This window comes from Micrasema longulum, unplaced genomic scaffold (genome assembly GCF_059751315.1).
Source record: "Micrasema longulum isolate JH-2025_06_02 unplaced genomic scaffold, ASM5975131v1 h1tg001050l, whole genome shotgun sequence".
Classification (NCBI taxonomy): domain Eukaryota; kingdom Metazoa; phylum Arthropoda; class Insecta; order Trichoptera; family Brachycentridae; genus Micrasema; species Micrasema longulum.
This window is the reverse complement of record NW_028278238.1, coordinates 485,518-510,225: the sequence shown is the minus strand read 5'-3', so window position 1 is coordinate 510,225 and position 24,708 is coordinate 485,518. Positions and strand designations below refer to the sequence as shown.

Genomic DNA, 24,708 nt, shown 5'->3' with positions numbered 1-24,708 from the left:
ATTTTGTTAAATGTATGTAACCCGTAAGGGTTTATCAATAAAATTTAAATTAAAAAAAAAAAAAAAAACATCAAATCATCACGCCGTTTCTCCGTAAGGGTAGGCAGAGAGGATAGAACGCCACATCATACATCTTTGCATACAGATCTAGCTTCTTCTACATTCATACATCTTCTTATGCACGTGCGCCGATTATTCCGACTTTTAACATATCCATCTTTAAGTATTTTTTGGATTTGGTTATGCCATGTCTTTCTTGGTCTTCCTCTATTTCTACATCCATCAACATTCACATTGTCAATACTCTTGGCCGTTTTTTAGCTGTCCATTCGCTCTACTTGTCCAAACCAGCCCAGATCTCCTTTCTTGATTTTGTCGATAACGCTTATCTCAGTTTTACAAAATGTACGGATCTCAACATTCGTGCATCTATCGAACCTAGTTTTACCACACATTCGCCTGAGATATAGCATTTCGACAGCATTCCTGCAACTTTTATCCCTGTTTTTCCTTACTGTAAGTCCATACTTCGCTTCCATACATCAGGGTCGGGTCAACGACCAGGAATCATTGTGAACTGCTAATTTTGCTTCTTGCGACAAAGAGAGGGATGTGTAATGTCACCATGGTTGTTCAACATATACATCGATAACTGTATGAAAGAACTGAAAGATTTAAGAATGGGAGCAAAAATGAGTGGTATAACTGTTAACTGTCTTCTGTATGCGGATGATGCCGTGCTTCTTGCTAGCAGCAAAGAAGACCTTCAATTCTTGGTAACAAAAGTCTACGAGGTATGCAAGAAAAGCGATTTGCTTATGAATGTTGATAAATCGAAAGTGATGGTTTTTGAAAGGGACGAAATATAACTAAATGTGAGATCAGCGTGAACGGAGATATTCTGAATCAGGTAGAAGAATTTGTGTACCTGGGAAGTATGTTTACTAGGGACGGAAAGGCCGAGAAAGATATTGAAAGGAGGGTGAGTGCCGGGAACAGGGTGAACGGTGCACTAAAACCTACTTTGGCAAACAAATGTTTATCGCAGGAGGCTAAACTAGCAGTTCACAACGGAGTTCTAGTTCCAATTCTAATGAATGGGAGCGAAGTATGGAACTGGAAAAGTTATGATGAAAGTAGGTTGAATGCTGTCGAAATGCGATCCATCAGGCGAATGTGTGGTAAAACGATGTATGATAGGTGCACAAATGTCGAGATCCGTGAAGTGTGTAAGGCTGAGACATGCATTATTGACAGAATCAAGAAAGGGGTGCTGCGTTGGTTTGGACATGTAGAGCGAATGGACAGCGAAAGAACGGCTAAATCTACGATTCAAATGTTGATGGATGCAGAAAACGAGGAAGACCGAGAAATACATGGCACGAGCAAGTCCATCAAATACTTGAAGATGGATATGTCAAAAGTAGGAATAATCGGCGTGCGTGCATGAGAAGATGTATGAATGTAGAGGAAGCGAGGTCTGTATGCCAAGATAGAGTGTTATGGCGTTCTATCCTCTCTGCCTACCCCTACGGGGAAACGGCGTGATGGTTTGTTGTTGTTGTTGCTACAAAGACTCTTGTCCAGATGTTTATTATAATTTATGTTGCTTTTTTTTTTTTTTTTTGCACCACAACAGGCCAGGAGGCCCAATTACAGTGGTGAACTACAGCACAGAACACCCAGGCTTGAGAAAAATCACATTTTAATTTTTGTTTTCTCACCGGGAATCGAACCCGGAACCTTCCGTGCGTTAGTCAAGCGTCTTGACCACTACATCACGGAGGCCGCCAATGCAATCATTTTTATTTGTAGTATTCTTTAATAATATGCATGCTTCTACTTTCTATTATGTTGTATCCCAACTTAACACAGGGCTCTTGGCCTCATGGAGTTAGGGATACATTTTTTTTGTAAAATATATCTTAATATGAATTTAAAAAAATATTACGGTTTGGGAAAAAAATCGAAGAAATAAAAAAAAAATAGACGTATATGCAATGTTATTATTAGAGTACCATAAAAATATGTTGGTGAGTGCGCTACTTCAAGATTTAAAAAATAAATAAATACCCATCATGTTTTTTCATAGAATTCACTCGTGGTAGCTAGCTAATCAATCAATTAGTTTACATACAATGTAGGAACAAACAAGCGATTGCTCGAGGCCGCGAGCTTATTATATCGGGGCAAGTTGATAGTTAATAGGGACCTCAGACCTTATTAAAATCACTTTAACATTTTCCTCGAGCACAATAATTATCCTTAATGCTTTAAAAAAACATTTCTACGTTAATGATAGTTAATAAAGCTTTTATCAATTACTTATCGGATACGCGTAACCGCGCAACATCGACAAAGTAATATTTAATTAAATCAATAGTAATTACTTGAAGCATTTGAAATGTGGATCCATTGTAGAATATCTTGGACCGATATGATATCCAACAATGAAGTATTACGTAGAGCCAATACTAATAGACTAATAGATTCACCACTGTTAAGCTCCGTAAGATTTCATATTTTGGTCATGTGTTGAAAGGTGATAAATATGCCATACTTCAGCTTGTCATGGAGGGGAAGATCGAGGGACGTAGAGAAGTCGGAAGAAAACCGCTTTCCTGACTTCGAAGCATCCGAGCATGGACCAGGATTAAAACTGTGGAGGAGCTGTTTCGCACTGCTCAGGATAGGAAAGCTTTCTCCCAAGTGATCGTCAACGTCAGGGGGGACCCGACATGACACGTGAAGAAGAAGAAGAAGAAGAAGAAAAGTAATTACAAATTATTTTTTACCATCTAAATTTGTTGCAACAGAGAGGGAAAATATTTTTGAGAAAGGTATGTGGATGCCTGTAAATGTAATAAGCCATATTCCATATTCCTTTCTTAAAAATGATTTCCCTCTCTGTTGCAACAAATGTAGATCTTAATAACTCTCTAGGGAGGAAATCCAGCCTGTCTACAAACAGTTTAATATACTCAAAATGTTGTTGATTTTACATCCACCCTGCCAGGAATTGAACCCATGACCTCAAAAATGACAGGCGATCGCGTCAACCACTATACAACGAGGCGGACTTATATCAACTCGATTTTTACCGAAAACAGCCATTGAGTCGAAAACACTCGTCCGGTCCTATTTGTATTTCACACATAGATCAGTATTCTTTATCCGACTGGGCACAGAAAGTGCATGTACTGGGCTGTGATTATAAACGCTATCTTCATCGGTACATATCTAGACGGTACATATCTAGACGGTACAAATCTAGACGGTATAAAGTAAAATTTATTTACATTGAAAATTTAAGTTATTTTCGAACCTGTAACTTAACATATTTAGATTTTTTTATACGTATTCAATTTGTCATACTGGTTTGCCTTGAAGTGTAATAACCAGCGCGTTTGCCTACCATGTGAGAGGTGTCGGGTTCGATTCCCGACATGGTTGACCTTAAAAACTTATTTAAAAGGGTGTTTTAACACTAGAATATTTCGTAGTCCCTGGACTGGTACCTGAAGCGTAAGACTGAACTTATCTTCATGTAACAAAAATGATCAAGATACACTGCGATTTCTGTACCAATGCAGTGTCCTATGCACCATTAGGTGCGGAAAGGAAATGATGAGGATGATGATAATTTGTCATACAGAAAACTTAATTTAACTTTGTAAATAAAATTGCAGATAAATATCAATAATACTTCCCATTGGAAGACAGGTGCCACCGTTTTGTAGAAACAATTCACGGACAGTGTATACTTGTAATGCCGTATTAAATAGACTTCATGAACTCGGTAATAGTTATTTCCACGTATCTGATATATTTTGTGTAGGGTATTGTTCCTATAGAACAAACCCTTTGAACTTTTTCAAAGATGGTGAATGGTAATTATATTTATTTATTCATGCATTTCATAATACATATATACAGATTTTTGTTCACTTTGCCTAGCTGTGTGAAACAGTACTTATGATTTTATTGTTGTTTTACTGTAGAATGTTTTATTATTTGATCTTTCTACTAAATATGCTGTATAATTTTTAGGTTAATTTTTTAAATATAAATCTTGTATAATTTTTTTTTTATAAATCTTGGGTATAAGGAAATTTATGTTTTAAAAAAATATATATTTATTATGCCAAATATGTTAATATTATAAATGTTTGTAAAAGGCAGATTTGCCGCTTATGTTTATAAAATAAAATACATACTTAACCGTTCACAAAAAAAAAGTTTTTTAGGTCCGAAAATGGATCGACTCCGAGTGCTTTTACTGTGAAATCTGACCTCATTTACTCACGCTGCGTTGCGTGTTCCAAAAGGGACTAACGATGCCGATACTATGTGGGCGTGTACAAAATATTTCAATGCAAAAGGGTAATTATATATGCCTGGTCTCGGTCGTTGACTTAATCGCAAATTGCTAAATGCAGTGTGTACATTATTAGGTCCATATTACTAGGGTAAATGGCGTAAATGCTCAGTGCCTAGCCATACACACTTTACTCAAACATGCGATTAGTATTGCATTGCGATAGCACCTCTGTACTCTGTACGCCTTCCCACGTTCCATTCCGGGGAAATGTCTGTCCGACGCTGACGGACTATGAAGCTGCCTATGTTGTGCTAAACTCATTTTCCGTTATTATTTATTGATTTATTTTACACCTTACATACATATACATTTTAAATACATAAAAGGGCGGGTATATTGCGTTACGGAATTTTTTTCCTGCCTACTTCGTTGAGAAAATAAAAAGTATATGGACATATTCTAGATGTACTAACAATTGAACAATCTTATTATTTTATACGAAATTTGAAACGAAAACAAACTAATAATCTACATTTTACCATGAAGCAAGGAGGGGGGATGGTAAAGAAAAAAGAACGAGAAAGAAAAAACTCAAATTTTTAGATAGTGACCTTTCAGTCTTGATTATTATATTACGCATTATTCTCTTTTCGCACTAATGGTACATAGAGCACTGCATTGATATACCAGCCGCAGCGAATATTGATTATTTTTTTGTAATATGAAATTTCAGGCGCCAATCTAAGGACTATGAAATATTATAGAGTTTAATAATTTTAATAATACTCCTGTTTTTAACTTCAGACAGGCGTCGTGGCGCAATTGATTAGGCGGCTAACCGTGAAACAGGCGTCGCGGGTTTGATTTCCGTCAGTTGTAAAATGAAAAAAAAATATTTTTTGTTTCCTAAATGATGAAGTTCAATCGTATGGGAAATTGATTGCAAAAAATGTTTTCCTACACGTGGTAAAAAATAAGAGCATTTAATAATACGGTGAAGTATCTCGAAAATGTATGAAAAAACTAATAAAAATGAACTACTTTGGACTACGTCACAAGTTCTTCCGAATTAACTTATAATGGTGTTGTAATAGGTTTTCGGTTTCCAGAAAGCCAATTTAACAATCAGCAGAACTCAACGACTAGAACTAATGACGTTAATAGATGAGTAATTCCAAATTTCATAAAATGTAACAAAAAAAAATTTGGCTTAGTTTGATGGTCTGTTGAGAAAAAAACACTAATTGAATACGTGTATATATATATAGTTTCAAAAATGTGCGCGTTTAATAGTGATATTCAGTGACTTTGATAAGTAATTTTAAAATGTTTTTTTCTTCATTTCAACATGGCGTCTTTATCGGCACAAGTTTTCCCGCGCGCCTTCTCCGAGTATAAGGAGAAGCGACTCGTATGCAACTCCCAGTGCATTGAAATCTCGGTACTCTGTACTGCCTACCTCAACGTCTACCGTAACAATATGACCCCATAAGCGATAGTAGAATCGTTTCTGCACAACTTGTTTTCAGTTGCGTCAGTTCTCAGTTCCTAGCCAGTAGCGGTCAAAGCTCTCAGACCTCAGACTCGCGATAACTGACAAACTGACGCACTTCTCGCCAAGACCAACTTTCAAGCAAACCGCTGTCCTGACGCAAAAAAGCCACGAACATAGCCCAGGCGTGAAAACTAAGACACACGTCATCTCACTATCTTTCTACCACTGTTAAGATCTTAACTAATAATTCTACGGCGGCAGAATGACTCGAGTTCCTTTCTCCCGATCGGAAGTTGTTATCAGCTCTTACGTACCAGAGACTACCAATACAAGACAAACGCAACATTCTGAAATCAAATTAACTGCCTTTGTTCGAAAGATAAAAACTTACACGATTGTAAAACTACTATTATATATTTGATTTATTAATGACTTATCACTGTACGATTTTAAAGGAAACATTATTATGTATGCCAACGACATTAGACAATTCTATAAAAATCAAACTGACGTATTAACAAACAATGACATAAACGAAGACCTAACTATGTTGGCTAAATGAACAAACACAAACTTACTTACACTTTATGAAAAAAATGCGATGTTTTCCATTTTTAATCTTGAGAAAAATGTCATAAAATAGATGCTTAGATGAAATTAAAAAAAGTTAAATACTTAGGACTAACAATAGACCGACAATTGACATGTACAATTCATATCAACAATTTTATTTGCAAAGTGGTGACAATGTCGAGTCGTTTTTTTTACTCAAAAACTTCATTCCAAAAACGGAAAGAGTCTAATGTATGAAGCCTATGCAAAAACGAAAATATGTTTAATGCAACTACTTTGGGGAACAGGAAATCAAAATGACATAAACAGACTGCAAAATAAAATATCATCTCTTTTCATCTTCCGTCGTGGGACATTAATTAAGGGTATTAACAGAAAATAATTTTAAACGCAAACATGTACAGAATTTTACACAGAAATTTTCGGAAAAACTAACTTTACGAAAGCTGTGCATAATATGTACTGTATTAAAATTATATCCGATTGAAGACCGGACTTTTAAATAAAATTCAAGACTTTAACCACCTGCAACTGGCTTTCCTATTTTAGCCCCTGGTAACCCTAACTCCGTAGACTGTCCGAGCGGATTAAAAATACAGTTCTGTGTCCAAAATATGTACAATCAGAATCCTGGACGAGTGTTTTCAACTCGGTGGCTACCCTCAGGTAAAAATTTTGAACAAGGAAATTGAAAGAAAATATATCTTTCAATATTTTTCTTCAACTGGTTACACCTAGTCATAAATACATTTCAAAACATTTCTGTGACATTTATAATGGAGTCAGGGGTCATTAAAAAAGGCAACTGAATTATGAATTTACCACTATAGTGAGGCTAATGCATGTTAATTCCCTGACATTATTCACACACCCGAGGTCATAAAACTATTGTATTAGGACAGATGGTAATACACACGAAATGCGAAAAAAACAAAAATTATTCAAAACAACGTTATCGCTCAAGTGTTGAACTTGAAGACTTTAATAGTCTTTTTGGTTTCCATGTTAAACAGACAAAGTAGTGGGTTTTTCCAAGTTTCAAATATTAAATAGTTCAACACTTATTATAGGAGGATGATGAAATTTGGCAAAAAATAATGCATCAAAATAGACAGTTATGTCCCCTCCTTTCTAAGATCCTGTTGCATATATTTATTATATAGGTTGACTAAATGTTATTAAATATTTGTAAATAAAATTACCGACATTTATATGTCTACCGGTTTCGAGACGTACCCGTCTCTTCGTCAGGACACCAATTAAACCAACATGCAAACCAACATGCAAAACCCACTATACACCTTCACCATAGTTGTTGCACAAAAATTTAAAACCAACACGACATGCATTTTAATAAGCACGTGCACTGATTAGGACAAACATGCACTGATTAAATTATGAAAATATTCTCTTGTTTGAGAAGTAAAAAGTAGAGGGGATGGAGGGAGGGGATAAGCTTAATAGGTTATATAGGGTGACCATTACAGTGGAACATCATATAAAGGACTATATTGGAAGTTTGTTTGATTATTGATTAAAAGAACATTATTTTTTAAAGTTTTCCTAATGTAAAATATTTTCATATTATTTACTTTTAACCCTTTATTATTTGTATGTAAGATTTTAACTCCAGTGTTTTTATTACAAAATGGAAGTTTCTTTGATTATTGATCACTTATCCCCTCCCTCCAACCCCTCTACTTTTTAAATTAATTCTCAAACAAGAGAATATTTTCATAATTTAATCATTGCATGTTTGTTCTAATCAGTGCATGTGCTTATTAAAATGCATGCCGTGTTGGTTTTATATTTTTGTGCAACAACTATGGTGAAGGTGTATAGTGGGTTTTGCATGTTGGTTTGCATGTTGGTTTAAATGGTGTCCTGACGAAGAGACGGGTACGTCTCGAAACCGGTAGACATAGAAAAGTCGGTAAGTGGTTTTATACAAATATTTAATAACATTTAGTAAAATGTTTGACCACAAATTAAATGCTTTAAATATTAATTATAGATAGGTTGAATTTGATCGTAAAGTTTTTTTTTAAGTATTTGTTTTTTTTTAAAGGGTGATATCTTATTTTTTAACCATAGTTTGAGGGAAGTTCCGACGTATTTAAATCACAAATGTTTATGAATACCAGCAAATAATAAATAATACTAAAATAATGAATTAAATAATGTTCTTAATGCTTGAAGGTCAAATTTTGGAAAAATTTCATCCAAGTATAAAAATTGACATATCTCCCAAACTATAAAACTTTAGCTAAGGAAATAATCTCCAAAAATTAGCAATTGACCTTCTCTATGTGCAAATTTGCAATGGCGGGTTCAGTTCCAAACACCTGTATAAGCCAAAAAAAAAATTCTTACACAAACAAAATAAATATACAAAAATGCTTTCAAGAATGGAGGAGATGTTAGATATAGAGCTAAGAGAAATAAAGTCGTTAACATCATATGCCACGTTGACGATGCAGCTATAGTGGCAGTGGAATTCCTGATGATAAGAGCATATCATAACTATGGAACAATTGTACGCAAGCAGCATGGAATAAATTAAGGGTCACGTATAATAATTCATACAGACAGTTATTCGGATTGCCTAGGTACTGTAGTGCCTCTGAAATGTTTACAGCTGGACGAATAAATACCTTCGCTGCTCTACTTCGCTAAAGAGCCTGGAGCCTATGGGAACGCCCGAAAAGCTCTAATAATGAAATTCTGCAAGTCACTGCAGGGTGGATCCATTCATCGTGGTTCGAGCGATGGCAGGATATGCTAAGACCACCATAAGTGCTGCAAATATAAAATTTTATTTTATGTTTATATTTATGTTTATTGTTATATTTATATTTATGTTTATGGTTATGTTTATAATTATGTTCATGTTTATATGGTAGAATTGGCTCGGCACTATGTAGCCATTTTACTGGAATAAAAATAAATAAATAAGAAAATAATAATAATAATATCTATCTTAGGGAGTAAAACATCTGGATGTAAAAGAAATGTCTGTGTTAAAACCGTTGCGCGTTGCATTTAACAACGAGTAGGCATATAAAAGAAAGTATATATTAGGTTCATACATATAATAAATATGAATTTAACATTTTAATTACATAGGTATATTGACGCAAGTAATTTCTCTACCAAGCAATTCTAATGTTTTGTTTGTTAAAAATAATATATTCAAAATACGTAATATGAATTCGTACATATTATAACTTGAAATGCATGCATGGTTGCGCGAATGTTATATGTAACTTTCAGCAATTATTGATATCAGTGTATTAGTACGTACGGGATTTTACTTTATTCTAATTCGGCCATGATAATTTTTTTCACATAAACATGTTTTTTTACCAATGTTGCATTGATTTGCGTGTAATTTCCGTTTTAAACATACAAACTTGTAAGAGAAACTTTAATATCGTATTTTAGTTTAGTCAATTCCCATTAATATTTAATTTAATATTGTACTACTGTAACTAAATAAAATTAATTCAAATATTTAATTTAACACTTTATCTACATATACATTTTATATACATATAAGGGCGGGCATATTGCCTTAAGGCCATTTCTTCCTACCTACCCAAACCGTTTAGTTTGAGAAAATTACAAGTACATGGACATATTAAATCTTACGATTATATACAAAATTAAAAACAAAGATTAACAAAATAAAAAATATGAAAATTAACACTTTACTATGAAGAGAGGAGAGGGGATGAGAAGGAAAGAAGTAGGATAAAGAAACAACTGAAATATTTAGATTGTGATATTTTAATCTTGACTTAAATGCAAATAAAGAAGGGGCGTCTATAACATTAGTGGGTTGGTTATTCCACAATCGAGCAGCCACTACTGTGAAAAAGAAGGCAAAAATTAGAGCGATGAAGGGAATTAAAAGGGTTCTCTCGTTACTAGAACGAACAGATAGTCTGTGTTGTGATTGAGGTTGGAAGAGCTCTCTCAGATAAACAGGCGAAGTGGGATTATTTAAAATATTGTGAAGAAGTGATAGAATATGAATGTTTCTTCTTTGCCTGATACTGAGCCAGTGTAGTTGCGTGCGATATTCGGTTATGTGGTCTAAGTTGCGAAGATCAAAGATATAACGTATACAAACATTCTACAGACGTTCCAATTTATCAAGTAATTCAGAGTTAGCATCTGGATAACATATATCCGCATAGTCAAGGAGTGGAAGAAGTAAGTTCGGAACTAATGTTTGCTTGACATTAATTGGCGAGAAATTCTGTTATCTTTTAAGTGAGTTATAACTGCTATAAAGTTTACGACTAACTTCGTTAACCTGATCGTGCCACTCTAAATGCTTATTCACGATAATACCAATAATAATAATAATATAGTTTTTGACTGAAGTCATGAATGGAATTTCTGTACCATCTATTTTGAAAAGAGGAAGTGTGGAAAAATTCACCAGTGGCGTTAATTAGCCAGTGGCGTGTTATTACTCTAAGGTAAAAAACATTGATTTTCTGTGTAATGATTTTTCAAAATATATATTTTTTTACATTAAACCATATATTCTGCCGTTCGAAAACCTCCAAATCAAACGAAAATCGGTAGATTCATTACATATCAAAATAAATACATATTGACAATTATTCTACATTTTAAAAATAAAACTACGTTTGTACTCGAACGTATTCAAATTTTGGAATTTTAATACGGGAAAATGTAAAAAACAAAGCATTATTAAAAAGTCGGTAAAATTTGGCAATTTTTGAACACACTCTGATGTATGCAAACTTGATTCTACGCGACTTTTGGTATATTATAGTTCTATGTACATTACATCACAAATAGTAACGTTTGAGTATAATTAAAGTTTTTCACAACTATCCAACACTTTTTGTAAACATGGTAAGGAACAAAAAAAATGAACGCGTTAGAAATTAGTAATTATGTTCCCAAGGCGTTAGGGGGGATGTAAAGGATAAGGAAATATAAGGATTAGGATAATAAAGGAAGAAGGGATTCTGTTGATGAGCTTACTGATAAAAATACGGATTTATTTATTTATACATTTTTTTCACATTAAAAATAATAAAAATAAAAATAATGTGTCCTCACTGGGGTCACTTGGCACAAGTGAGTCATTTGGCACAACGAGGACACTAAACTATACACGATTTTTCAGAGCCAGTACTCGAAACTTCAGAGGAACATTTCTTATGATAAGCTTTAAAAAAAATCAAAATAAAATGGTTCCAAAAGGACATTGAAAATATATATATATATCTGTATATATATATATATATATTTATATATATAATCTCCAAATGTAGTAAACCCTCGATTCCTAAGACAAGCAGTCCTGTCACAAACCCCTACCCCTCTCCTACCCAGCTGGCCGCATCTTGTGCGTATCGCTTCGTTGGTCAAATACGGTTTTATCTCCAAAAAAATTGTCGAGGAGGGGTAGGGATTGTGGAAGGGATGCGAATCCAAGGAATGAAAGATTTACTCCATTTCAAGACTTAAAAAAATAAATTACTATGACTTTTTGGGAAAAAATTACCAGGATTTTTTTAAGCTAACCGTAGGAATGTTCTTCTGATGTTTCAAGTTTCGGTCTGGCCTTGAAAAACCGTGTATACAAAGAATACTTTATGAAGTTTGATGACTTTATACAGAGAGAAATTACAAATTGTTAAGATAATTATAAACACTACGTGTTTATGTTTATATTTTATTTATGTATACATTATGTTATACAACGGATAATAAAAGAACAAACAAAGTACATAAACTTAACTGCTTGTATATTTAAAAATAAAACAAAAAGTTTGATGATAAGTATTTTGAAATACAGCATAAATAATAAAAGAACACGTTTCTCCATTTAGATGTAGGTAAACCTGCTAATATGGAATGATTACTTATGAAGCAATACCAAAATAACAATAAAACATAATTTCAAATTGGTAATAATTACGTCAAACGTAAAAACCAGCGACGTGAAATCTTTTTTTATCTCGACTCGTACGTGACTCGAATTACAATATTATTTTTTACAATAACGAAAGAGTGTACCTAATGCATTATTGCACACAACACGATTGTAGATTTAAGCCAATTTCTTCTTACCTACCCAAACAATAGATTTGTTTTTTATTATAAAAAGATATTTGCACCTTAAGGGATAAAACACAGGAGTCTACTTTTTAACGTTTCAAAGTTGAAAATGCAGAAATTAGCACAATAACTTATTTCATGCTTGAATAAAACACCTTAGTCCATATTCGTCATATAAATGCTTTTTTAAAGTTGAAATGATAATCTGAAGTCAACTTTGTTTTAATGGAAAGGAAATCAGTAGTCCCACTAATTTGATGTGTATTATTATTTCACATTAGAAGTTTTTTACATCTCATTTGGTTTAAATGCTATGATATTTTGGAAATCGCATAATCTTAAAACATTTAGTTTAATATGACTGAAGGGGTTAAGTCCTTTAAGGTACATGTATGTTTTTGAAAGAAACAATAACTAACTGAAGTAAAATTCTACACTACACTACGAGGAAAATGGAAAAGAAGGGGGGGGGGGGGGGAGCAAGGAAAAACTTTAAAAATTTGATAGTGACATTTCAACCACGATTCAAATGTCATGTCTGACATTAATATTTAAATAATTCCACAATCGAGCAGCTGCTACTGTGAAAGAAGAGGCGAAAAAATGAGCGATGAATGGGTAATGAAAGGGTCCCCTCGTTACTGGAACAAAGACCATAGTCCATGTTGTGATAGAGGTTGGAAGAGTTCTCTTAGATAAACAGATAAAGTGGGATTTTTAAAAATATTGTAAAGAAGTGATAGAACGTTAATGTTTCTTCTTCGCTGAAGCTAAGACTAAGCCAGTATAGTTGCGTGCGGTATTCGGTTATATGGTCAAATTTGCGAGGATTTTTGAATTTGCTTTTATGTTTCTTCAAAAAAAAAAAAGTTAAATGTTTACTTCTTCAACAACTTTCTTCACGACTTGACTAGAAATAAAATAAAATAACCAAGATTAAATTAAAAATATTTAACCACCTTAATTACCCAATTGTTCCCTCCCCAAACACCAAAAATAGTTTCCTTTTTTTGTGTAGTATTTTTATTCGTTTTTTTGTTGATCTTTTTGCCTCAATAATAAGTAAAATTTGAAAATGGTATTAGTTCACGTTTAAAAATGTTATTTTATTTATATTTTTTCAAAGATTTTAATTCTGCTTTAACTATTTTGTGAAAGCCGTATGCTGATGAATATTTTTCCTAATAAATTTATGCGTCCCGTTGATCACGATTTTGCCTTGGAGGTAATTTACTGAAGAGGCTAAATGATTTTATCAGAAAGCTATGCATTCGCGAATCACTTGATTACATTAACAATTTTAATTACCGAAGAATATGTAGGTACATAAAGTTTTAAAACTAACGGAGCGCTAATATTTTGTATTTAGTATTTAATAAATTTATAAGAAATTAATTCATTTCTATTTCCAAATAAATAAGTCACCAAGGCTTCACTCATAATTGTATTTAATATGAGTAATGGAGCACAGATTGTCTTACGTAGCGAAATAACCTCTACAATAATGGTGAAAAAAAGGCTGGAGTTTTTGCCCGTTTTATTTTTTTCTATAGTGAGTTTTAAAATAATATATTTACTTAGAGGTTTGATAAAGAAAAATACACAGAATAATCGACTTTCAATTTTAAGTACGTAATTATAAGAGCCTTTTTTTTCTTAGATTGGTACACATATTTACTATCAATTCATCAGACAGTTTTTGGCCATTTTGGTCGCGTAGTTAGTTTTTGACAGACAGACAACTAGTGAGACTAGTTTTAGTGAATTTTCATAATAATTCCAGAGCGAAAATAAAAGACTTCCGCTCACGCCTCGTTTTGACAAAAAAAAACCAGACCGCATTCATGAGCCAGCCACCGTTTTCACATGACTTGGCCCTCTGTGACTTTTTTCAGTTCTCGAAGATGAAGAAGACCGATTTGCTGACAAAACTGAAGCTTATCAAACTCGAAACGTACGAGACTGACGTAAAATAATTTTAAAAGCGGTAAACAAAAAAAATATTTTCACCCAAGTTGACTAACAATTTAAAAATACATATTCATTGGTCGGTATTGCATAATTATGCATGAGACAATAGAATTGCAGTCAGGTAGGTACGGTTGACACAATTATAATTATTACGAATTCATATGTACAGGCATAGAATTAAGAACAGTCCAGAAACCGCATACGCACATAAAACATAAGGCCATTAAACTACTCATAAATGAGTAGTTTTTCGTTTGGACCCATTAGTTTATTTGTAGACGTCACTCAGTAAGCAACTCCTGATTTGAATTCAACTATGCCGTGTTGTGTCGTTTTAAATTGTTGAAATACTGCTAGGATCTTAAAGAAACAAGATGAGATCACATTTCATGCGTAATTAATAAATGTTAGTAGCAAATACATTACTTAAAAATTGAATTATTTTGCCATCTGTCAGATTGTCGAAGAAATCAAAATGGACATTTCGTTAGTGTTGCGAGAGTAGATTTTTTTTTACCCTACTTTGCTCATCTAATGAGAGAACTAATGAAAATTGGATCTCAGATAAAACAACTTTGTGGACATTTGACTGACATTATTTATTTATTTATTTTAAAGAAACAAACAGTCGACAATGATATAGTAACATTAAAAAAAAATACACTTTAAAAACAGACCAGGAAAGTTTCTAAATAAAAATCATACATATTATTAAATTGTGTTACAACTAAAGGGTGTGTTTATGTATATTTTATGAGAGTAAGTGTAGATGTGTGTTTATGTGTATTATCTTTAAAACATCAAATATCATTTTACATGATAAAAAAATATCCGTTTCATGTAAAATAAATTCATTTTATATTTTAAGTTTAAATTTCATTAATTCAATTACTCTTATTAAATGACCCTTTGCTTATCTACTCTGTTTTGTAAACCAGAAATAAATAGATTGCTTTTTTTTTTTACCAGACATTTTTGTTATGATTATATTTTTTCCCATCGTGCATCATTACGCGGCGACATCACGAATGCGCGCGGCGAAAGGCTATTCTTAATTCTGTGTGTACAGGGTTTGGTTTGCCATAAACATTTTAAAATTCCGTTTGAAACGCTTTCTGTATTACTTAAAACATAAACGTTTTTTGTAACCGTTGACACTAGAATAAGTGGATTTTTCAAAAATGTGTCTAGCCACAAAATCGGAAAAAATGAATTTGGGTCAATCATGGTTCAAAAGCGATATTCTCACTTAAAAAAAAAATAGTTTGTTGAGTTTTAACTTACAAATTTTCTGCAATACCTGGATGTGTTAACCAAAAACTGTGCAACTGGCCAACTGGCAACTGGCCTAATGCCATGTCAAACTGATTTAAGATGCTTAACATATTGTTGTGAATTAACATGTTAACAATATTGCTAAAATGTGTGAACGCCGCAAAAGACGCATTTTTTACCAGAATGAGGAAGTTCAGTGATTAAAAAAAATAATATTTGTCAATTGAACGTAGTTATGCAGAAAGCAGCCGGCAGTAGAAAAGTGAAACTGAGATATTTTCACCTTGGTGAAAAAAGTCAAATCTACACAACAGCTGGAATGTTTTTGACTTTGACAAACGATAAACAATGAAAACATTACTTTTTTATATTTCAAACAAGAATCTAATTATGTATATGACGAGTTTGAATGATTTTTTCAGTACCGTAAGATTTTCCTAGTGCTGTGGGTGTTTGCTGCAAATTAAAAAAAGCGGTTTTGTGATCAACAATATTTTCAGACGGTGATTATTACAGTTTTTTGTATGAAAGTGGGCTGGCTGTTTTTAGCAAAACATAGAATTGACTTTACTGCACCCTATAACACCAACATCTCATTTTTTCAAAATTGTGGACTGGCTGCTTTCTGAATAACTACGTTAATTTAACTACTAAACTAAGACAAAAAAAGCTTTTATAAATTTTATGATCGTATTATCAGCGCTATGATTTTTTTAAAGTTTTGTATTTTTTTATTACTTCGCGTGTGACGTCTCAAGTTCTCTGTTCTTCTCGATGAGTTCTGCTGATTGCTCAGTTGACCTACCATAAACCGGACATCTATCACAACTCTCTTATCGCTTATAAGAAGCAGAGATGTTTAGAAAAATAGTATAAGGAGGAAATCAAATGTAAATTAAAAATAAAATAGATCTTCAAATTGGTTCATATGTATGTAATTATTTTTTGCGAAATAGAGTTATTATCGCACAATCATTGTACGATTTTGTCATTGATTACGAGGTCGTGAGTTCAAAACCACGCTTCGTGTATAGTGAACGAATAATAATAATTTAGTGTCAAATTTACAAGTACTTTCCAAAACATTCGACCGGCGAGGTCTGGTATCATCAAATAGGCGTTTATTCAGCTTGCAACATCAATTGAAATATTATATTTTTAATAGGCGGCCTCCGCGGTGTAGCGGTGAAGCCGCTTGAGTCACGCACGGAAGGTTCAGGGTTCGATTCCCGATGAGAGCACAAAAATAGATTGTGATTTTTCTCAAGCCTGGGTGTTCTGTGCTGTAATTCACAACTGTGATTGGGCCTTTTGGCCTGGAGTGGTGCCAAAAAAAAGAATAAAATAAAATAAACACACAAACAAACAATCACGCCATTTCCCCATAAGGGTGGGCAGAGAGGATAAAACGTCAAATAAAATTACATGATTATTTTCATTCTTTTTTAATTTCTTTACTGCGACGCCCTTCATACAAGTCACCAAACGATAAATAATATGAGGTGTATGGGATTTGCATTTTAGCGTAATTAATGTCCTGATGAAACCGGTAGACATAGAAAAGTCGGTAAGTGGTCATATACTAACATTCATATTATGAACTTGATGCTTTAAAAGTAGTTGCATTTTTAGGGCAGTTTTAAAAAAAGTGGAAAGTAACCCTTTCTTCACTGTGCCAAAAACATCTGCGCGTTAAGGTGATGTGTAGTCAATGCACATAAAATTAGAAATTTTATAACGGAAAAATGGAGTATTCGTAGGGAATTGTTTCAATTGTTTCATTGGCTGACGTTCGCAGCTCTAACAGAGAGACCGCCCTTAACAAGGGCTCGAAAGCAACTGCGCACAACTGGCGTACTATGGCAGTGATACAGGTTACTTTTCTACTGGCCTGCGTGACGCGTGAATTTATCTCTCTCGTCGCGAATATACCTATAGCATCGAGAGTGAGACCTAAAGAGTGGTTGAGACAACCGTACATACGACACATTGGAAAACCTTTGAATGTATTAGTGATTTATCTCCGATTTGTTACAAAATACTTTTTCTGTGCCCAATAAAAATGTATTATTTAATTATAAATTATTTCAAACGACACGTAAATGTATAACTGAGGAATACCGAAGAGCTAAACCCAGTATTAATAATATTTGTAAAGACATTAAAGTTTTTAGATGCAATGTGAACTAGTAACAGATCACCGGGAAGACAGAGGTAAAATGTGACAACTCATTTTTATGTTGTGCCGATTGCCTAATTATTTTTAAAGGCGTGTTGCAATAGTAATATATAGTTTTTTTAAATGTGAAAACGTAATTGACGGGTTTATTGAATTGTTCGATGAGTTTATAAAGTGATAATATGTGAGCATTGCTGTAAAAAACGTTACAAACGTTTGTTTATATCCCAATTGGGAAATATCTATTTTCTTTTACAATTTGAAATTAATAATGATCTATGAAATACAGTGCTATTACAAAGATTTTTTGAAGTTATTTATAATTTTAATTTCAAATTCCCACGAAAACGGTTTGTTGCATTGCCCACGCCCCTAATACGTCACGATTCGGTTTCATTTTGAACTTTGAATATGACTGTTTAAATTTAAATATAACATCGGCACGAATCTTGACGTCACATTTTTCAAGGCCAAACTTGTTGAGACATATTTTTTAACAATTTCATTTTAAAAATTATACATGAAAACGTTTCTCCACAATATCCATGCTGATTTTGAAAATACGATTCATTTTTCTAAATTCATTTCACACGTTTTATCGGTATTTGTAATATGTGATACTTCCCAATTATTTTGTTTTTATCCGCTAAAATATTTTTTTTTTGCATTTTTAGTTTTTTAATACGGATTAATCTGATTATCTTCAACTAAACTTTTTTTACATTTTAAAAATATTTTTTTTATTCATAAATTTCATAAAAAGTACATGTCTTTGTAAAATTCTAAACATATCTACTTTTACGCATCTAGTAAATATTATCACTGTAACTCTCCAAAAAAAGAGACTAACTCTTGTGCTTGGAGAGTGATTTACACTGTTTTAGTTGTTTATTTAAAAGAGTTTCTATAATTTTAAATACGAGTACATGGAAAAGAAAAAAATACATAGGATATATAAAGAAAAAACATAAAACAATAATATTTACATACTAATTTAAATTTAATGTTGTTTTTACACGAGTTAAAAAAAATTCTTTAGATTAACTTTAAATTTATTTATTGATATATTATTTTAAATAGTATTTGGTTCCTAAGAAATATTATTATAATTTTTTACACCTTTGAAGACATGGCTGATCATGACTTGTATGGAATTTAGGAATTTTAATATTATGTTGGTTATTTAAAATTTATCAAAAAATTTCTTTAGATTAATTTTAATATCATTTGTTTTTCATTTTTATTTTTACAGAACTCACAAAACAGGTACGGTAACCCCTGTTAACTTATTGAAAAGTTTACTAGCTTATAAATTTCCTGCTAAGCGGTCGCCTTCATTGTTTTTTTGAACAATATTAATATGCACATAATTAACACCGTCGGGAATTATGATAAATCGCGTGTTTTCGTGAAATCTTGAATAATAAATGCAGAATCAAAATAACTGTGCTTTTTACATTCGTGATTCGTCGCTTTCTGACAATTGTAGAAAGACTTTTTTCCCTTCTTCTCGGTGAGTTCTGGTGATTGGTCAATTGACCTACCGTAAATCGGAAATCTATTACAACTCTCTTATCATTGGCTGACTTCGAAGAACTAGTGACGTCATTCAAAAGTAGTTTTTATTTCAATCATTTTTTAAATATATTTTCAAGAAACGCTTAAATTTTTACCGCGCGTAAGAATACATTTTAAATATTAAATTTTCTGTAGGACGTTGTATACTTTGACATCAAAACTGATTTCAACTTTTTTGCACAATACACAAATTAAAAAAAACATTTGAGTCAAATGTTATTTTATCATTCAGTAAATCTATAATACTTGAAGATATATTAACATAGAATACAATTTCGACGAATATCTACTAATGTTTTGTTTTTTTCACACATATGTCTTTGTTGAATAATCTTATAAAGTAAAATAATATAAAAACCTTAATTTAGAAAATGCATGTTGATTTTCCTCCGTTTTACACAGAATTCGCACTCCCAAATTTACATCTGACAGCTGACGTACATTCTCTTTCAATACCTAATGATTGATTTTTATGTATTTTTTAAAGTTTTCCTGTCGTATGAAATCGAGCTAAAATTAGTCGGTCTCGTGATTTAGTGGTTAGCGCGTTTGCCTAGCGTTACTTATGCATTTATTTTTCATTACTGATATTATCATTAATATTTAAATTTTTTAAGCATTTTGATTGAAAAAAAAATCACATGTAAAAAAGAAGTTCCTGCCTAGATACGGGAATTTCCTAGCTAGTCGAGACCTGGAAAAAAGAACCTCGGTACATTTTAGAACTGTGAAATTAATAAATGGTGTCTCGAGTTGAATTTTCAGTGAAGTTGAAACGAAATATTTATTAAAGAAGATTATACATCGCAAAATATTAGTCCCTGAACCGACGCCAAAAGCGTGACACTGATCACCTTGTCATCATTTAAAAACTGATCGATACACTCGAATGAAGAGTATGTTTTAAATAAGTATCCACTTTGTGGTTAAATTGTTAGCGTGTTTGTCTACCATGCAAGAGGTCTCAGGTTTGATTACCGACATGAAATATTTATTTAAAATTGTGTATTTATACTAGAATATTTCAGTCTTTGCACAGGCACCTAAAAGGAACTTTCATGCGACAAAAATGATCAAGACACTCTGCGTTTGGAACACTATGCAGTGCCCTATTCACCATTAATTGCGGAAGGGGGTGATAAATGTTTTTTTTTTTTTTTACATTTTTTTTTGCACCACAACAGGCCAGGAGGCCTAATTACAGTGGTGAATTACATCACAGAGCAACCAGGCTTGAGAAAAATCACATTTTAATTTTTGTGTTCTCACCGGGAATCGAACCCGGAACCTTCCGAGCGTGAGTCAAGCGTCTTGACCACTACACCACAAAGGCCGCCTTAATATTATAACAACTTAATAATAACAATTAATAAGTATAACAATACATAGACACAGAACAGAGATGAAGAACATTTTAGAGAACGTAATATAGAAGTCTAGGCGTTTACAGAGCTTATGACCTGTCATTGGCTGGTTTAAGTGGCCACTTTACACACTGTGTAACATTAACCATTCTGTCATATTTGAACATCTATATTCCTTCAATTCTTTCATCTGTTGATGTTTGTGAAGTTAGAGCTGAAACCTTTATTTATGCGAATGAGATTCATCTAATTGAATTATATCACCTCCATACTAGGCAACCAAAATAAACCGGCCAATGACAGGTCATAAGCCCTGTAGATGCTTGCCTAGACTTCTAAATTACCTTCTCTAAAATGTTCTTTATCTCTGTTGTAATATGTCGGCCTCGTGGTGTAATGGTCAGTGTATTTGTCTACCATGCAAGAGGTCTCGGGTTCGATTCCCGATATGGTTGATATGAAATATTATTTTAAAGAGTGTTTTTACACTAGAATATTTCATAGTCCCCGGACTGGCACCTGAAGCGTAAGACTGATCATCTTACCTTCATGTAACAAAAACGATCAAGATACGCTGCGTTTGGTGTACCAATACAGTGCCCTATGCATCATTAGGTTCGGAAATGGAATGATTATGAATTATGTAATATGTTAACATTGACAGCTCCCCGGGGAGTTGAATCCAGTCCATGTCTACAAAAATTTGGATAAACTCAAAATATTGTTAAAACATTATAAGTATGATTTCCTTTTTTGTTATTTTCACTATTTACCTAATCGTTAAAATATTTGTGCGTATATAGTGTATTTAAAATAATTACTTGAAAAATATAATTTTTGGGTTACAATAAAAATTTGCAACAAAAGTGTGCTTCTATTTGGATTTACCTGGTTTTTTCCTGTAAAAGAACTATTTTAAATTAACACTTAAATTTTGTACAATTTGAATTTGAAAAACGAAATAAGAATTTAAAGGAAAAAATATTTTGGCGTGCAAAAATGCAAATAGAAAAATAGATTGCGTATTTAACTGTTAAATAAAAGCAAATATTTAGATATTAATTGTTTATAAAGATGAATCCATTTTTCTTAAATAAAATATAATGGTCGATTATTTCATTTCACTTTCATAATTTTCGATGTTACAAAACAAGGTAGTTTTTTCTTTATTTCGTTGAATGGGTGTCACATTTTATTTTGATTCAATTACACTGTACAATTTTGCTTGAATAATCTTATTAAATCCTGTAACATTAATATAATCGCCATATATGTATGTCGTTGTTTGCTCTATATTTGATTTTAATATGATTCAGAAAATGTTATATAAATACAAAATACCCGGATAGATTTTTACAGTGAAAATGACTACGAACTGTATTAAATAAACGCGTATTATAAAAAATATATGTCGATTGACTATTAAACATTCGCGTTCTCAAAACCAAACCGATCGTATCAAAAAACACCGCAACAAGTGAAACTGATTGAAATTCAAAAATAGAACCGCATTGTGTATGCAACGGGAATGAATTAAAAATTAAAATTATCTCCGCAACGCTTTCAGTTTCCTGTTGAACACAAGTTCGGAGTAAATACTAAAAAAACTCTTTGCATTCTCTTGGACAGAAATCATTAGTTTCATCGTGTCAATTGTCAGCCGATTTTATTACTCACTAATGTCGTGTACTGTTTGATAATTTGTCTTTGAGCGATTCACAAGGCACGGTATGTTGTTTCGTATCGCGTTCACGAACGACTGGCCGACCGTAGTAACATTCTCTCTCGACCGCCAGAGCTTCGAGAAGTGACTAAACTGATTACAGAATGTACTCTCCACTTACATGTGTACGAGCGTACATAGTACGCATGTCGTTGTATACACGCTGTCGCAAAACAATAATTATTATAACAAAATAAACAAAACAGCTGCATTCAAGTGAAAATCCTGGCATTCTCACCATGCTCCATTTTAATGAAACAGGGTGTTCTTTAAACCCTGTCACATCCGAAACCACGATGATCAGTATGAGCAAGAAGACATATTGGCACATTAAAATATTTTTTTAGAACAAATTTTTTAATATTTAAAAAAACAAATGGTTGCTAACTTCTGCAGGAGAGAATCGAGGAGGGGGAAGGAGGGAGTCTGACACACCGTTAACCACGCGGCCGCGCCCCCCTCGCTTCCCCGCTGCAGAAGTAAGCAACCATTTGTTCATTTTAATATTTTATTTTTACAAATTTTCTTCGTTATCAATATTTGTTTTTAATATGTCAATATGTCTTCTTGCCCATACTGATCATCGTGGTTCCGGATGTGACAGGGTTTAAAGAACACCCTGTATATAATTTAATTATGTTAACATGAGCTGTGTTCTTTCCAAATTTAAAAATGAGCTCTAAAAGTAAAACAAAATGGTAAAGGTTATAGGGGGAAGTCATACAGTACCGTTTACCACTATAAGGTTGGTGGGAAAACGAATTCCCCCGTAGGTGCGGGGCGAGAAATGGCGGGGAACGAAGCCCTAGGGCTTCTACAATATTAATTAGCGGAATAGACTGTATTTTAATTTTAATGAAATAAGTGAATATCTTCGATATGCGGTATGCAGTGTCAATCGGTCACAACCCCAACGAATGAGATGGATTAGAAATGGATGCCACTAACCTGGTTCGTTCTTGATGGAATGGCGGTGGTCTGACTGGTCAATTGCGAGCGGCGCCAACACTAGGACATGCCTCCGATCTGGAGCTGAACACTAGTGGTTGGTGGAAACAAAGTCTATGATGCGGCACACGTTCAACAAAATAAACGCGCGATTCACAACACGAGGTCTTATTGTGGCGGATGATCAAAGGATACTAAGTTGGTAAGGGAACAGTAGTTGTGGGTCAAAGGGATGTTGAAGTTAGAACAATAATTTAACAATGTATAACCACATAATTCGTAACCAAAGGTTTTTGGTTAATTCCACAAAACAGGAGAGCTAATTTACAAAATGATAATTAAAACTCACACTTGGCTGTAGTATTTGTAAATACATGTACTTGGAAAAAGCAAAAAAAAATGTTAGAGAAAAAATAGTTTTATTACAAAAATAGCAAAACACAAAAAAGGAGTTCTCAAAAAAATGGCCGCCAGTATCGGCCGTCAGAAATATGAATGATGAAATCTTACAAAAATCAAAAATATGCCTAGTCATTAGACAACTCAAAAATGCAGGCGCAAGCTTAGTGCACGAACATTTTACAACTCTTGTATTGGATCCAATCTTTGTTATGGGATTCCATGCACATAGGATACATTGTCACTTCATGACAAGCAAACTTTACGGCTGCACCGACAATCCTCCCTCGATGGCATATATATCTGTATTAAAAGTAAACAAGCAGGAACAGCTTCACACTCCGCAAAACATGTACTTGTGTGAGGACATTACACAACCAGACACTGTCACATCAACGATACCTGGTCCCCACCAAATATTTTTTTGCTATGTTCGTGAACTATCGATTATTTACGCCAATATGGTAGGTATTGATTTAGATTTTATTGTTATCATATTTCTACATGAATTGATAGGTACCGCATTATAATTTTTTTTTTTTAAATATCCATTACGTACCGTGGAATCTTAATTTTATTGTAACATGGATACGAGCACATAAGTTTAAAATATCACGTTATTACAAAGATGAATTATGACTTGGAAAATTTACATGTTTATGAAATTAAATTTGCTATTTATTGTTTAGTCATGCTTTTCTGAAATTATAGGTACCTTGTTTTATCCATCCTTTGCGTCAATGCCGGCCAGCAAAATATTTTTTAAGCGGT

The 24,708-nt window shown here is 33.0% G+C and overlaps 1 protein-coding gene across 1 annotated transcript in view; it reads right to left on the bottom strand.

The window, feature by feature from the left end:
* LOC148277325 (ATP-binding cassette sub-family G member 4) overlaps nt 1-22,680 on the bottom strand; it is a 65,435-nt gene extending 42,755 nt beyond the window's left edge. The window contains exon 1 of the mRNA XM_088233021.1: nt 22,545-22,680. The gene's annotated coding sequence lies outside the window, so the exon portion shown is untranslated. The remainder of the gene's footprint in view (nt 1-22,544) is intronic.
* Between the last annotated feature and the right edge of the window lie 2,028 nt (nt 22,681-24,708).